Below are 7,444 nucleotides of genomic sequence, written 5' to 3'. Positions count from 1 at the left end.
CCCTCATGCCAAATTGTGTCAAACTTTTTGGAAATCAACATTGAGCTGTTTTCTGACGTGTTGTTGCTTCTTTTTCTGTAGTGTATTTCTGTATTGTTTTAGTGATTCACCATAGTCAAGGCGTTTGCTCAGGTTTTCTGGGTCTCTATTTTATTGGTTGGATAGGTTTCTCTATTTCTTTCTTAGGTTTTTGCATTCTTCATCAAACAATTTGTCATTGTTGTTAATCTTTCTTAGATTGTCTACTTGAAAAAAAAATATTTTATATACTATTTAGGTTTTCTACTGCCAAGTTTACACCTTCACTATTACAGTGAAACATTTTGTCCAGGAAATTGTTTAGAAGGGATTGAATTTGTTGTTGCCTAATAGATTTTTTTGTAGATTTCCACATTTCTTAATATTATTCAGTTCCTTTGGCTTTGATGGCTCATTATTGGGCAAAGCTCTGTTCAAGTAGCATATGATTTTGGTGTGATCTGATAAGGGTGTCAGTCGACTGACTGTGAACACTCTGAGAGACTCTGGGTTGAGGTCAGCGATAAAGTAGTCTACAGTACTACTGCCAAGAGATGAGCTATAGGTGTACCTACTATTAGAGTCCCCTCGAAGCCTACCATTGACTATGTACAGACCCAGCGTCCAACAGAGCTGCAGGAGTTGTGACCTGTTTTTGTTGGTTATGTGGTTGTAGTTTGTCTTGGGGGGAATATGGGGGACGGAATGCTGTCACCTCCAGGTAGGTGTTTGTCCCTCTGTGTGCTGATGGTGTCAGGTTCTTGTCCAGTTCTGGTATTTAGGCCGCCACAGACTAGTACATGTCCCTGGGCCTGGAAATGGTTGATCTCCCCCTCTAGGATGGAGAAGCTGTCATTGTTAAAGTATGGGGATTTTATTGGGGGGATATAGCACACATGAAGACATTTTTCTCTGTTGAGATAATTTCCTTATTCATTTCTAGCCAGATGTAAAATGTTCCTGTTTGGACTAATTTAATAGAGTGGGTTAGCTATATACCGAATTAGCATACCCCTGAGACGCTTCCGTGTTTCACCTGGTAGTTTGGTGGATGGGACTACCAGCTCTCTGTAACCTAGAGGGCAACCAGTGGGTCCGTCTCCTTTATACCATGTTTCGTGTAGGATGACAATGTCTATATTTCCAATTTCTTTGATGAAGTCTGGGATCCTGCTCTTTAGGCCAAAGGCAGATGACCTCCAACCCTGTTATTATCCAGGATGAGATAGTAAAAGCTTTGTGTTCCGTATTGTCTAGTGTTGTTCTCTCTCTCACACACACACACACACACACACACACACACACACACACACTTGGTAGTTATCTCTCTCAAAAACTCTCAGTAGTTCTTCTCTCTCTCTCTCTCTCTCTCTCTCTCTCTCTCTCTCTCTCTCTCTCTCTCTCTCTCACACACACACAAACACACACACACACTTGGTACTGTACTTCTTCTCTCTCTCTCTCTCTGTCTCTCTCTCATGCACACGTAGTTCCTCAACAGTCACGTCTTCTTTTCTCTGGAAGGAGTCTGGAGACTAAAAATAAATTACATCTTGATCTGGGTTCATATGTAGAATAATGTGTGTTTTACAGTGTTACGTCTTGCTCTGGGTTCATATGTAGAATAATGTGTGTTTTAGCTGTTAACCTCCCAGGGCAAGGTGGGACGTTTGCGTCCCACCTAGTCAACAGCCAGTGGAATCGCGTGGCGCGAAATACAAATACCTCATAAATGCTACAACTTCAATTTCTCAAACATATGACTATTTTACACCATTTGAAAGATAAGACTCTCATTAATCTAATTACACTGTCCGATTTCAAAAAGGTTTTACAGCGAAAGCAAAACATTAGATTATGTCAGGAGAGTACCCTGCCAAAAATAATCACACAGCCATTTTCAAAGCAAGCCTATATGTCACAAAAACAAAAACCACAGCTAAATGCAGCACTAACCTTTGATGATCTTCATCAGATGACACTCCCAGGACATTATGTTATACAATACATGCATGTTTTGTTCAATCAAGTTCATATTTATATCAAAAAACAGCTTTTTACATTAGCATGTGATGTTCAGAACTAGCATACCCACCGAAAACTTCCGGTGAATTTACTTAATTACTCACGATTAACGTTCACAAAATACAAAACAATTATTTTAAGAATTATAGATACAGAACTCCTTTATGCAATCGCGGTGTCAGATTTTAAAATAGCTTTTCGGCGAAAGCACATTTTGCAATATTCTGAGAAGATAGCCCGGCCATCACGGCTAGCTAATTTGACACCCACCAAGTTTGGCCCTCACCAAACTCAGATTTACTATAAGAAAAATTGGATTACCTTTGCTGTTCTTCGTCAGAATGCACTCCCAGGACTTCTACTTCAACAACAAATGTTGTTTTGGTTCGAAATAATCCATAGTTATATTCAAATAGCTCCGTTTTGTTCATGCGTTCAGGTAACTATCCAAAGGGTGACGCACGAGCGCATTTCGTGACAAAACATTTCAAAATATTCCATTACCGTATTTCAAAGCATGTCAAACGCTGTTTAAAATCAATTTTTATGCGATTTTTCTCGTAAAATAGCGATAATATTCCAACCGGGCGACGTTGTATTCGTTCAAAGAGAGAAAGAAAAACATGGAGAATTCACATGAATGCGCATCTCCAGTGTCACTGTTCTCAGCCGGACCACTCACAAAAACTCCTGCTGTTTTTCGCCCAGAGACTGCAGAGACGTCATTCCACTTTCTGGCGCCTTCTGAGAGCCAATGGAAGCCTTAGAAAATGTCACGTTACAGCAGAGATGCTGTATTTTTGATAGAGATGCCAATGAAGGAGAACAAATTGTCAGACAGGGCACTTCCTGTATGGAATCTTCTCAGGTTTTGGCCTGCCATATGAGTTCTGTTATACTCACAGACACCATTCAAACAGTTTTAGAAACTTTAGAGTGTTTTCTATCCAAAGCCAATAATTATATGCATATTCTTGTTTCTGGGCAAGAGTTGTAACCAGTTTAAATCGGGTACGTTTTTTATCCGGCCGTGCAAATACTGCCCCCTAGCCCTAACAGGTTTTAACCTGCTCCCCATATAGTCCCTTTGGTGCTTAAACAGATCCAGATGCTGACCACCTTTACCCCCCCTCAAACCCAGACCCGGCGAATGTAGGGTACTATAGCATGTGGTCGGTTTCACTGCTGCTAGTGCACACTGCACAATGGCATTCTTAACCCCCCCCCCCCCCTCAAACTGAATTGTTCCATTTTACTCTATTTGCTCTGTTTCACACCATAGTTCATTTTGGATGCAGGCTACCCAGTCTCCACTCTTCATCTCAATCCCTACTTCTCAACAAACCTGCCCATAGAAGTATTGTATTTGAATCTTCATAGAATAATTGTATGGAACTTTTTGGAGTTTCAGCCAGTGCAATTACTTTGGCTGTTTGAGTGAGCAGTCAATGAAAATCTAAACAAAATCTGCACAAATGCTTTTCCTCTTTTTGTTTATCTAAAGCAACCGAGCATAACAAAGCAGGTGCTTCCTGTTAGTGGAGTGTGTGACCCCTGCCGGGCAGTGGATTTGAGAGAGCGAGAGAGAGAGAGAAAGCGGGGACCTTGACTTTTGACACTCTTTATTGAGACATCCACACAGAAACAGAGAGACAAAGACAGAGAGAAAATGAGAGAAGGAAATATAATGTGAAAGATAGGAAAGAGTGTGTGAGACATACTATACTTATTGTGTACATTGGTAGTAGTGTACATAGGTAGTAGGGGTGCTACAGCACCCCCTGAATTTTTTTTTTTTTAAACAAAAAAACATTGGAGAACACAAAAGTAGATGACCAGCCTATGTACAAACATTTATATTAAGTGGTTTGTAAGGATGGTAAATTAGTACTGCACAAAAAGTGGTTGTTTTCCATGTTATTGATCAAGACAAATATTACATTTGATGTGGATGTTTTGAGTCTTTGCCCATAACTTTGCACCTTTTTATGTAAATGTTTGAGTACAGCATTTTGATCTTTCTGGATTCCATTAGAATGAAAATCGGAAAGAAAGGGACAGGGCAACAACTCTTACAATAGTATTAGTGGACCTATATAGAAGTCTGTAGTGCAGGCAACAACAACAAAAAAATGTAATTGTATAATTAAGAACAATATCTTGCAGGATTTAATAGTTGGAATTGTAAGAGTTGTTGTGATGATGTGATGATGTGATGTGATGATGATGTGATGATGTGATGTGATGATGAGGTGGTGATGTGGTGATGATGTGATGTGGTGATGTGGTGATGTGAGGTGATGTGGTGATCTGATGAGATGATGTGATGATGAGATGATGATGTGGTGATGATGAGATGTGGTGATCTGATGATGTGGTGATGTGATGTGGGGATGTGATGATGTGATGAGATGATGTGGTGATGTGATGTGGTGATGTGGTGATGTGATGATGATGAGATGTGGTGATCTGATGATGTGGTGATCTGATGATGTGGTGATGTGATGAGATGATGTGGTGATGTGATGATGAGATGATGTGATGATGTGGTGATGTGATGATGAGATGTGGTGATGTGATGTGGTGATGTGATGTGGTGATGTGATGATGAGATGTGGTGATCTGATGTGGTGATGTGGTGATGTGATGATGTGGTGATGTGGTGATGTGATGATGTGGTGATGTGATGATGTGGTGATGAGATGAGATGATGTGGTGATGTGATGATGAGATGTGGTGATCTGATGATGTGGTGATGTGATGATGTGGTGATGAGATGAGATGATGTGGTGATGTGATGTGGTGATGTGGTGATGAGATGTGGTGATCTGATGATGTGGTGATGTGGCTCAGTTGGTAGAGCATGATGCTTGCAACGCTAGTGTTGTGGGTTTGATTCCCACAGGTGACCAGTACAAAAAAGTGTGAATCATTTTGCACTCATTACTGTAAGCTGTTCTGGATAAGAGTGTCTACTAAAAAGTAATGAATATATCATTTCAGTTTTCACATAGAAATAAATTCTATTTGAAAAGTATTTCAAGAAAAACATATATCAAGCAAGTATTTTTATATTCCACAGGTATTATCAGATTAACTGTTTTGTACAGATAATTGTCAGACTCAAGTTACAAATGCTGGTAAACACTCAAATACATTCAGTTTTAAATAATGCAGAAAGGGGCCTTTACTAGTCCTGTATTAGCAGACTGATATAAATTTCTTCAGCGTATCCCCACCCCTTGTGCAAAAAAAAATCACAGCACCCCCACCCCCAAACTACTTCCCGCTACTATGATTGTGCAACAACTCTGTAGACAGCAAACTCATAGCTGCACTATTTTCCCCCGGCCCTAACACTCAAGTTATACAAAAATAGAGCACCTCACCGTAAATTAAGCCTGAGATATTGCCCTAATCCATGATAGGGGAGTAACAGAGACCCTGCCAGACGGTGAAAGCTACTTAGTGTATTAACTCCCATTGTTACAGTGTGTGGGGCCGTTATCAAGAGCACGCACACCACAGGAGGCTGGTGAGGGAGGGGGTGGCGGCGGCTCATAATAATGTCAGGAACGAAGCAAATGGAACGGCATCAAATACCTGGAAACCATGTGTTTGTTGTATTTTTTACCATTCCACCTATTCTGCTCCAGTCATTAGAAAGAGCCCGTTCTCTCCAAAAAAGGTTCCACCAACCTCCTGTGACGCATACACACACACACACACACACACACACACACACACACACAATCAGCTGATCTGGTCACGAAGGCCATGAGAAAAGGAATACAGAACTGTAAAGAGAGAGAGAGAGAAAAAAAAAATCACATCAACAGCTCACATCCCTCAAACTCTCACAGCCAACTCCCATTCCAAACTATTAGTGTTGAGCTTAAACTTTCCACTCCTGACTGTACTTCTCTTCTGCGTGTTCAGCGGAAAGTCAAGCCTGAAGCCCCACCCAGAGTCACCCTGTGGTCAGGATTGTATTCAGTAGTGCATGCACACAGTAGTATGGAAAAAGGTAAATGTGTGGCAACCAGCTGCAATAGGATTGTGATTTTGCTCAACAAAAATGTTGTGTAAAAATGTTGTGCAAACTCACAATCGTATTGCAGCTGGTAATCTTACAATTGTACATTGAATCAATATTTATTTTTTTACAGTGCAATAGGAAATGTTTTAAAATGTTGTGCAACAGAAAATGAAAATACACTTTTCTTATTGGACACGTCCAGGGAGTCCCTCACTGTTTCAACTTAAAGGCATTCCATTTGTTACCCACGACCAGAAAGAGCAATGTGCTTACCAGGTTAGTTCTAAGGTCATTTAGCACCCTCTAATGGGCTATGTAGGTAAGTAGCCAACAGTAATTTTGTTTTTATTTAACTAGGCAAGTCAGTTAAGAACAAAGTCTTATTTACAATGACGGCCTACCCCGGCCGTCATTCACAACCGAATGTGATGCAGCCTGGATTCGAACCAGGTACTGTGACACCTCTTGCACTGAGATGCAGTGTTTTAGACCACTGCGCCACTACAGTAAATAAAATGTGCAGGTTATGAAATAAAGCAAAGGCCAGGGATAGCTTTTCCAATAAGAGTGGCAATATGGGAAATATAGAGAAGAATAGAGTTTAAAAAAACAATGTGCACTCAAATGGATAAAATCTATAAGGCCATAGGGACTTTTGGTATACGGTGCTCTTTGAAAATGGTTAGTGTGTGGGACTGAAAGAAAAACAATGAGGATGACGGCCACCACTTAGAAAACGAAAAATGTTGAAAAACATGTATGGTGGGGTTTCCTTAGATTTCAGACAAACAAAGAGGTGTAATGGGTTCACACAAAAATATGTTGCATAAAGCTTACTTAATTATTACATGTTTTATATATATAGTTTTACCGGATCAGGGATTGCAAACACAGACTTTTCAGTGCGTAGGTAAAATGTTATTTAATCCAAAAACAGCATTTGTAAAGAACAACAGGTGAGCAGCAGGTGCTTCTAATCAGGGATGTGGCTTTTCTGGTCTACCTTTTGTATACAAATGAGTCACAAAGAGATACAGAATTATAGGGTATGAGAGCCTGCACGATGGGCAACTCACAAATCAATCGCCTCAGCCGGGTGGGCAACTCTAGTCCTCGAGGGCCTGATTGGTGTCACACTTCTTCTCCATCCCTAGCAAACACAGCTGATTAATGAAATTGTATTCTAAACTGAAGATCATGATTAAGTGATTATTGGAGTCAGGTGTGTTAGCTGGAGCTGGGGCAAAACTGTTACACCAATCAGGCCCTCGAGGACTGGAGTTGCCCACTCACCTAAATACATCATATTAATTCATGAGATAGCCCACCACTTACTTTTCCCATCAATGCACTTTTGAAGAA

This window comes from Salmo trutta, chromosome 25 (genome assembly GCF_901001165.1).
Source record: "Salmo trutta chromosome 25, fSalTru1.1, whole genome shotgun sequence".
Classification (NCBI taxonomy): Eukaryota; Metazoa; Chordata; class Actinopteri; order Salmoniformes; family Salmonidae; genus Salmo; species Salmo trutta.
The sequence above is the reverse complement of the archived record's forward strand: the minus strand, read 5'-3'. Positions refer to the sequence as shown.